We start from the raw sequence: 7,400 nt of genomic DNA on the forward strand, positions 1-7,400 counted from the left end.
CTTTTCTCCAAGCGCAACCAGAGGCCAGGGAGATGGGAGCGATTGGGAGCTTTTCTCTGAGGGTGCACTGAGGAGAGGGACCCCGAGCTCTCCGCTCCTCTGGGCCAGAGATTGGGAGGCTGCCATTATCATTCCCATCCTCCAGAACTCTACAGAAAGTGTTCAGGGAACAAAAGCTTCTGAAAGCAAATCCGAGCAGATTACTTAGCCTGCTCCCTGATAAGGGTGGGGCAATTCTGCCCCCAGCAAAGAAACTTGAGAATCACGACAACAGGCCTCTCCCCCAGAAGATCAACAAGAAACCCAGCCAAGACCAACTTCACTCACCAAGGAGAACTGCGCAATTCCAGAGGAGGAGAAAGCTAATCTTATCTGGACAAAATGACAAGGCAGAAAAACTCACCACAAAAAAAAAGAACAAGAGGCAGTACCGAAGGCTGGCGACCTAATCAATACAGACATTGGTAATATGACAGATCTAGAGTTCAGAATGACGATTCTCAAGGTTCTAGCCGGGCTCGAAAAAGGTATGGAAGATATTAGAGAAACCCTCTCCGGAGAGATAAAAGCCCTTTCTGGAGAAATAAAAGAACTAAAATCTAACCAAGTTGAATTTAAAAAGCTATTAATGAGGTGCAATAAAAAATTGAAGCTCTTACTGCTAGGATAAATGAGGCAGAAGAAAGAATTAGTGACATAGAAGACCAAATGACAGAGAAGAAAGAAGCTGAGCAAAAGAGAGACAAACAAATACTGGACCACGAGGAGAGAATTTGAGAGATAAGTGACACCATAAGATGACACAACATTAGATAATTGGGATTCCAGAAGAAGAAGAAAGAGAAAGGGGAGCAGAAGGTATATTGGAGAATGAATACTGTTATGCTGAAAATTTAAAAAAAAAAAATCTCCAAACAAACAAAAGTCCAGGACCAGATGGCTTCCCAGGGGAATTCTACCAAACATTTAAAGAAGAATTAATTCCTAATCTCCTGAAACTGTTCCAAAAAATAGAAATGGAAGGAAAACTTCCAAACTCATTTTATGAGGCCAGCATCACCTTGATCCCAAAACCAGACAAGCATCCCATCGAAAAAGAGAATTACAGACCAATATCCTTGATGAACACAGATGCGAAAATTCCCACCAAAATACTGGCCAATAGGATCCAACAGTACATTAAAAGGATTATTCACCACGACCAAGTGGGATTTTTTCCAGGGCTGCAAGGTTGGTTCAACATCCTCAAATCAATCAATGTGACACAATATATTAATAAAAGGAAGAACAAGAACCATATGATACCTCAATAGATGCTGAAAAAGCATTTGAGAAAGTGCAACATCCCTTCCTGATTAAAACTCTTCAAAGTGTAGGGATAGAGGGTACATACCTCAATATTATCAAAGCTATCTATGAAAAACCCACTGCTAATATCATTCTCAATGGAGAAAAACTGAAAGCTTTTCCACTAAGGTCAGGAACATGGCAGGGATGTCCGTTATCACCACTGCTATTCAACATAGTCCTAGAAGTCCTAGCCTCAGCAACCAGACAACAAAAAGAAATTAAGGGCATCCAAATTGGCAAAGAAGAAGTCAAACTCTCACTCTTTGCAGATGATATGATACTATGTGTGGAAAACCCAAAAGGCTTCACTCCAAAACTGCTAGAACTTGTACAGGAAATCAGTAAAGTGTCAGGATATAAAGTCAATGCACAGAAATCAGTTGCATTTCTTTACACTAACAACAAGACAGAAGAAAGCGAAATTAAGGAGTCAATCCCATTTATAGTTGCACCCAAAACCATAAGATACCTAGGAATAAACCTAACCAAAGAGGCAAAGAATCTATACTCAGAAAACTATAAAGTACTCATGAAAGAAATTGAAGAAGACACAAAGAAATGGAAAAATGTTCCATGCTCCTGGATTGGAAGAATAAATACTGTGAAAATGTCTATTCTACCTAAAGAAATCTACACATTTAATGCAATCCCTATCAAAATCCCATCCTTTTTTTTTTTTTTCAAAAAAATAGAACAAATAATCCTAAAATTTATATGAAACCAGAAAGGACCTCGAATAGCCAAAGAAATATTGAAAAAGAAAGCCAAAGTTGGTGGCACCACAATTCCAGACTTCAAGCTCTATTAAAAAGCTGTCATCATCAAGACAGTATGGTACTGGCACAAAAACAGACACATAGATCAATGGAACAGAATAGAGAGCCCAAAAATACACCCTCAATTCTATGGTCAACTAATCTTCGACAAAGCAGGAAGGAATGTCCAATGGAAAGAAGACAGTCTCTTCAACAAATGGTGCTGGGATAATTGGACAACCACATGCAGAAAAATGAAATTAGACTATTTCCTTACACCACACATGAAAATAGACTCAAAATGGATGAAGGACCTCAATGTGAAAAAGGATTCCATCAAAATCCTTGAGGAGAACACAGGCAGCAACGTCTTTGACCTCAACCACAGCAACTTCTTCCTAGGAACATCGCCAAAGGCAACAGAGGCAAGGGCAAAAATAACTATTGGGATTTCATCAAGATCAAAAGCTTTTGCACAGCAAAGGAAACAGTTAACAAAACCAAAAGACAACTGACATAATGGGAGAAGATATTTGTAAACGATGTATCAGATAAAGGGCTAGTATCCAAAATCTATAACGAACTTATCAAACTCTACACCCAAAGAACAAATAATCCAATCAAGAAATGTGCAGAAGACATGAACAATCATTCTGCAAAGAAGACATCTAGATGGCCAACAGATACATGAAAAAATGCTCCACATCACTCGGCATCAGGGAAATACAAATCAAAACCACAATGAGATACCACCTCAGACCAGTCAGAATGGCTAAAATTAACAAGTCAAGAAATTACAGATGCTGGCGAGGATGCAGAGAGAGGGGAAACCGTCTACACTGTTGGTGGGAATGCAAGCTGGTGCAACCACTCTGGAAAACTGTGTGGAGCTTCCTCAAAAAACTGAAAATAGAGCTACCCTATGACCCAGTGATTGCACTACTGGGTATATATCCTAAAGATACAAACATCTTGCTCTGAAGGGGCACGTGCACCCAAATGTTTATAGCAGCAATGTCCACAATAGCCAAACTATGGAAAGAACCTAGATGTCCATCAACAGATGAATGGATAAAGAAGATGTGGTATATATATATACAATGGAATACTATGCTACCATCAAAAGAGATGAAATCTTGCCATTTACGATGACGTGGATGGAACTAGAGGGTATTATGCTTAGCGAAATAAGTCAATTGGAGAAAAACAACTGTCATATGATCTCTCTGATATGAGGAAGTGGAGATGCAATGTGGGCGGTTTGGGGGGTAGGAAAAGAAAAAGTGAAAGAAGATGGGATCGGGAGGGAGACAAACTATAAAAGACTCAAACTCAAAAAAACGGACTGAGAGTTGCTGGGGGGAGGTGGAATGGGAGATAGTGGTGGGGATATGGACATTGAGGAGGGTATGTGCTATGATGAGTGCTGTGAAATGTGTAAACCTGGAGATTTGCAGACCTGTAACCCTGGGGATAAAAATACATTATATGTTTATTTACAAATTTTAAAATTAAAAAAATAGAATGTTTGGATAAATCAGGAAATCAAAGAAGAACTTAAGCAACTAATGGAAACCAATGAGAATGAAGACACATCAGTCCAATGGGATTTGGCAAAGGTGGTCCTAAGGGGGAAATACAAGCCATACAAGCCTTCCTCAAAAAAATTGAAAAATCCCAAATACAACAACTCTCTTTACACCTTAAGGAACTGGAAAATCAATAACAAGTCAAGCCAATCCCATGCACAAGAAGGGAAGTAAGATTAGAGGAGAGATCAATGAGTTAGAAACTAGAGATACAGTATAACATGTCAATGAAACTAGAAGCTGATTCTTTGAAAGAATTAATAAGATCAATAAACCATTGGCCAAACTAATCCAAAAGAAAAGAGAGAGGACCCAGATTAATAAAATTCTGAATGAAAGGGGAGAGATCAGGACTAACGCCAAGAAAATGTAACAATCATCAGAAATTATTATCAACAGTTATATGCCAATAAGTTGAGCAATCTAGAAGAAATGGATGCATTCCTGGAAATCTATAAACCTCCAAGACTGAAACAGAAAGAAATTGACAAAGTGAATAGACCAATACCTAGTAATGAGATTGAAGCAGGGATCAGGTTTGTAGGGGTGAGGGGTGGGAGGTTGGGGAAGTCAGATGGTGGGTATTATGGAGGGCACATATTGCATGGAGCACTGGCTGTCGTGCATAAACAATGAATTTTGTTATGCTGAAAAGAAATAAATAAAAAATATAAAAAATAAAAAAAAAAAACTCTCAAAGGGTCACAGGGTGACTCATTGGGTTAAGCCTCTGTCTTTGGCTCAGGTCATGATCTCAGGTTCCTGGGATCGAGCCCTGCATTCGTCTCTCTGCTCATTCTCTCCCTGCATTCTCTCTATCCCCCACTGCCTGTCTCTTAGCCTACTTGTTATCTCTGTCTGTCAAATAAATGAATAAAATCTTAAAAAAAACCAAACTCCCAAAAAACAAGAATCCAGGACCTGACACATTCACTGGGGAATTCTACCAAACATTCAATGAAGAAATAATACTTATTCTCCTGAAACTCTTTCAAAAATAGAAACAGAAGGAAAACATCCAGATTCTATGAAGCCAGGACTACCTTGATCCCCAAACCAGGCAAGGACCCCATCAAAAAGGAGAGTTTCAGACCAATGTCCCTGATGAATATGGATGCCAAGATTCTTAACAAGATCCTAGTTAATAAGATCCAACAGTACATTAAAAAGATTAGCTCTTCACTTTCTCATCACATTCTGGTGACAGACATAGCCAGAGGTAAAGGTATTTCATGTGACTCATCATTCCCAAAAAGATAAGGAATTGTGGATTGTTCTACTTATTTAATACAAAATGTATCTTCTTAAACTTCGGTAAGCTATAGGAAAGGAGGAAAATTCCTTTTTTGGTTAAGTTTTTGCATGTGTCCACCATTTCCAAAGACAAGTTAAAGAAATATTAATTGGAGAGAAATGGAACCAGAAGAGATTTCTTACTTACAGAGGAAGGCCCATCAGAATAACGTCAGGCCTGTCCACAGAATCCTGGCAAGCCAGAAATGGCTGGCAAGATGTATTCAGGGCACTAAGTGAAAAGATCATGCAGCCAAGAATACTTTTTGCAATAAGACTGACATTCAGAATGGATAGAGAGATAAAGAGCTTCCAAGACCAGCAAGATTTAAAAGAATATGTGACCACCAAGCCAGCACTACATGAAATATTCTATAAAACAGGAAAAAGCCCAAGAATATCATTGAACAGAAATTTATGGAGACAATCTATAGAAACAAGGACTTCACAGGTAACACGATGTCCATAAAAACGTATCTCTCAATAATCACTCTCAGTGTGAATGGCCTAAATGTGCCCATAAAAAACACAGGGTTGCAGATTGGATAAAACGACAGGACCCATCCATATGTTGTCTACAAGAGACCCATTTTGAACCTAAGGATACATCCAGACTGGAAGGGAAGGGATGGAGAAGCATCTTTCATGCCAATGGGCCTGAAAAGAAGGCTGGGGTAGCGATTCTCATATTAGATAAAGTAGATTTTAAACTAAGTCTGTAGTCAGAGATACAGAAGGACACTACATCATTCTTAAAGGGTCTATCCACCAATAAGTTCCAACAATTGCAAATATTTATGCCCCCAATATGGAAGCAGCCAATTACATAAGAAAACTGGTAATCAAGATAAAGAGTCATATTGTTATGAATACATTAATAGTAGGGGATCTTAATATGCCATTCTCAGTAATAGGCAGACCATCCAAGGAGAAAATCAATAAAGAAACAAGAGCATTGAATGAAACATTGGACCAGAAGGACCTCATAGATATATACAGAACATTCCACCCTAGAACAACAAAATACTTATTCTTCTCGAGTATACATGAACATTCTCCAGAAGACACCACGTACTGGATCTCAAACCAGGACTCAACTGATATCAAAAGACTAAAACTACTCCCTGAATATTCTCAGATCATATGCTTTGAAACTGGAGCTCAACCACAAGGAAAACTTTGGAAGGAATTCAAACAACTAGAAGCTAAAGACCACCTTGCTTAAGAATGCTTGAATCAACCAAGAAATCGAAGAACTTAAACAATTCATGGAAACCAATGAGAATGAACACACTTCAGTCCAAAACCTATGGGATACAGCAAAGGTGGTCCTAAGGGGGAAATACATAGCCATCCAAGCCTCCCTCAAAAAAATTGAAAAATCCAGAATACATCACCTGTCTCAACACCTTAAAGAACTGGAGCATCAACAACAAATTAAGCCAACTCCATGCACAAGAAGGGAAATAATCAAGATTAGAGCAGAGATCAATGAGATAGAAACTAGAGATACAGTAGAACGCATCAATGAAACTAGAAGCTGTTTTTTTGAAAGAATCAATAAGATCAATAAACCATTGCCCACACTAATCCAAAAGAAAAGAGAGAAGGCCCAAATTAATAAAATTATGAATGAAAAGGGAGAGATCACAACTAACACCAAGGAAATAGAAACAATCATCAGAAGTTATTATCAACAGTTATATGCCAATAAGTTAAGCAACCTAGATAGAATGGATGCATTCTTGGAAAACTATAACTTCCAAAATTGAACCAGGAAGAAATTGACAACCTGAATAGACCAATATCTAGAAACGAGATTGAAGCAGTGATCAAAAACCTCCCAAAACGAGAGACCAGGACCTGATGGATTCCCTGCATAATTCTACCAAACATTCAAAGAAGTAATAACACCTATCCTCCTGAAGCTGTTTCAAAAAATTTAAGCAGAAGGCAAACTTCCAGACTCTTTTTATGAAGCCAGCATTACCCTGACCCCCAAACCAGGCAAAGACCCCCACCAAAAAGGAGAATTTCAGATCAGTATCACTGATGAATATGGATGCTAAGATTCTCAACAAGATCCTAGCAAACAGGATCCAACAGCACATTAAAAATATTATCCACCATGACCAGGTGGGATTCATTCCTGGGTTGCAAGTTTGGTTCAACATTCACAAATCAATCAATGTGATAGAACAAATCAATAAGAGAAGAGAGAAGAACCATCTGGTCCTCTCAATTGATGCAGAAAAAACATTTGACACTATACAGCATGTGGTCCTGATTAAAACACTTCAGAGTATAGAGGGAACATTCCTCAACTTCATAAAATCTATCTATGAAAAACCCACAGTGAATATCAACCTCAGTGGGAAAAAGCTCACAGCCTTCCCTTTGAGATCAGGAACAC

Source organism: Lontra canadensis, unplaced genomic scaffold (genome assembly GCF_010015895.1).
Source record: "Lontra canadensis isolate GAN:19392208 unplaced genomic scaffold, GSC_riverotter_1.0 scaffold66, whole genome shotgun sequence".
Lineage (NCBI taxonomy): Eukaryota > Metazoa > Chordata > Mammalia > Carnivora > Mustelidae > Lontra > Lontra canadensis.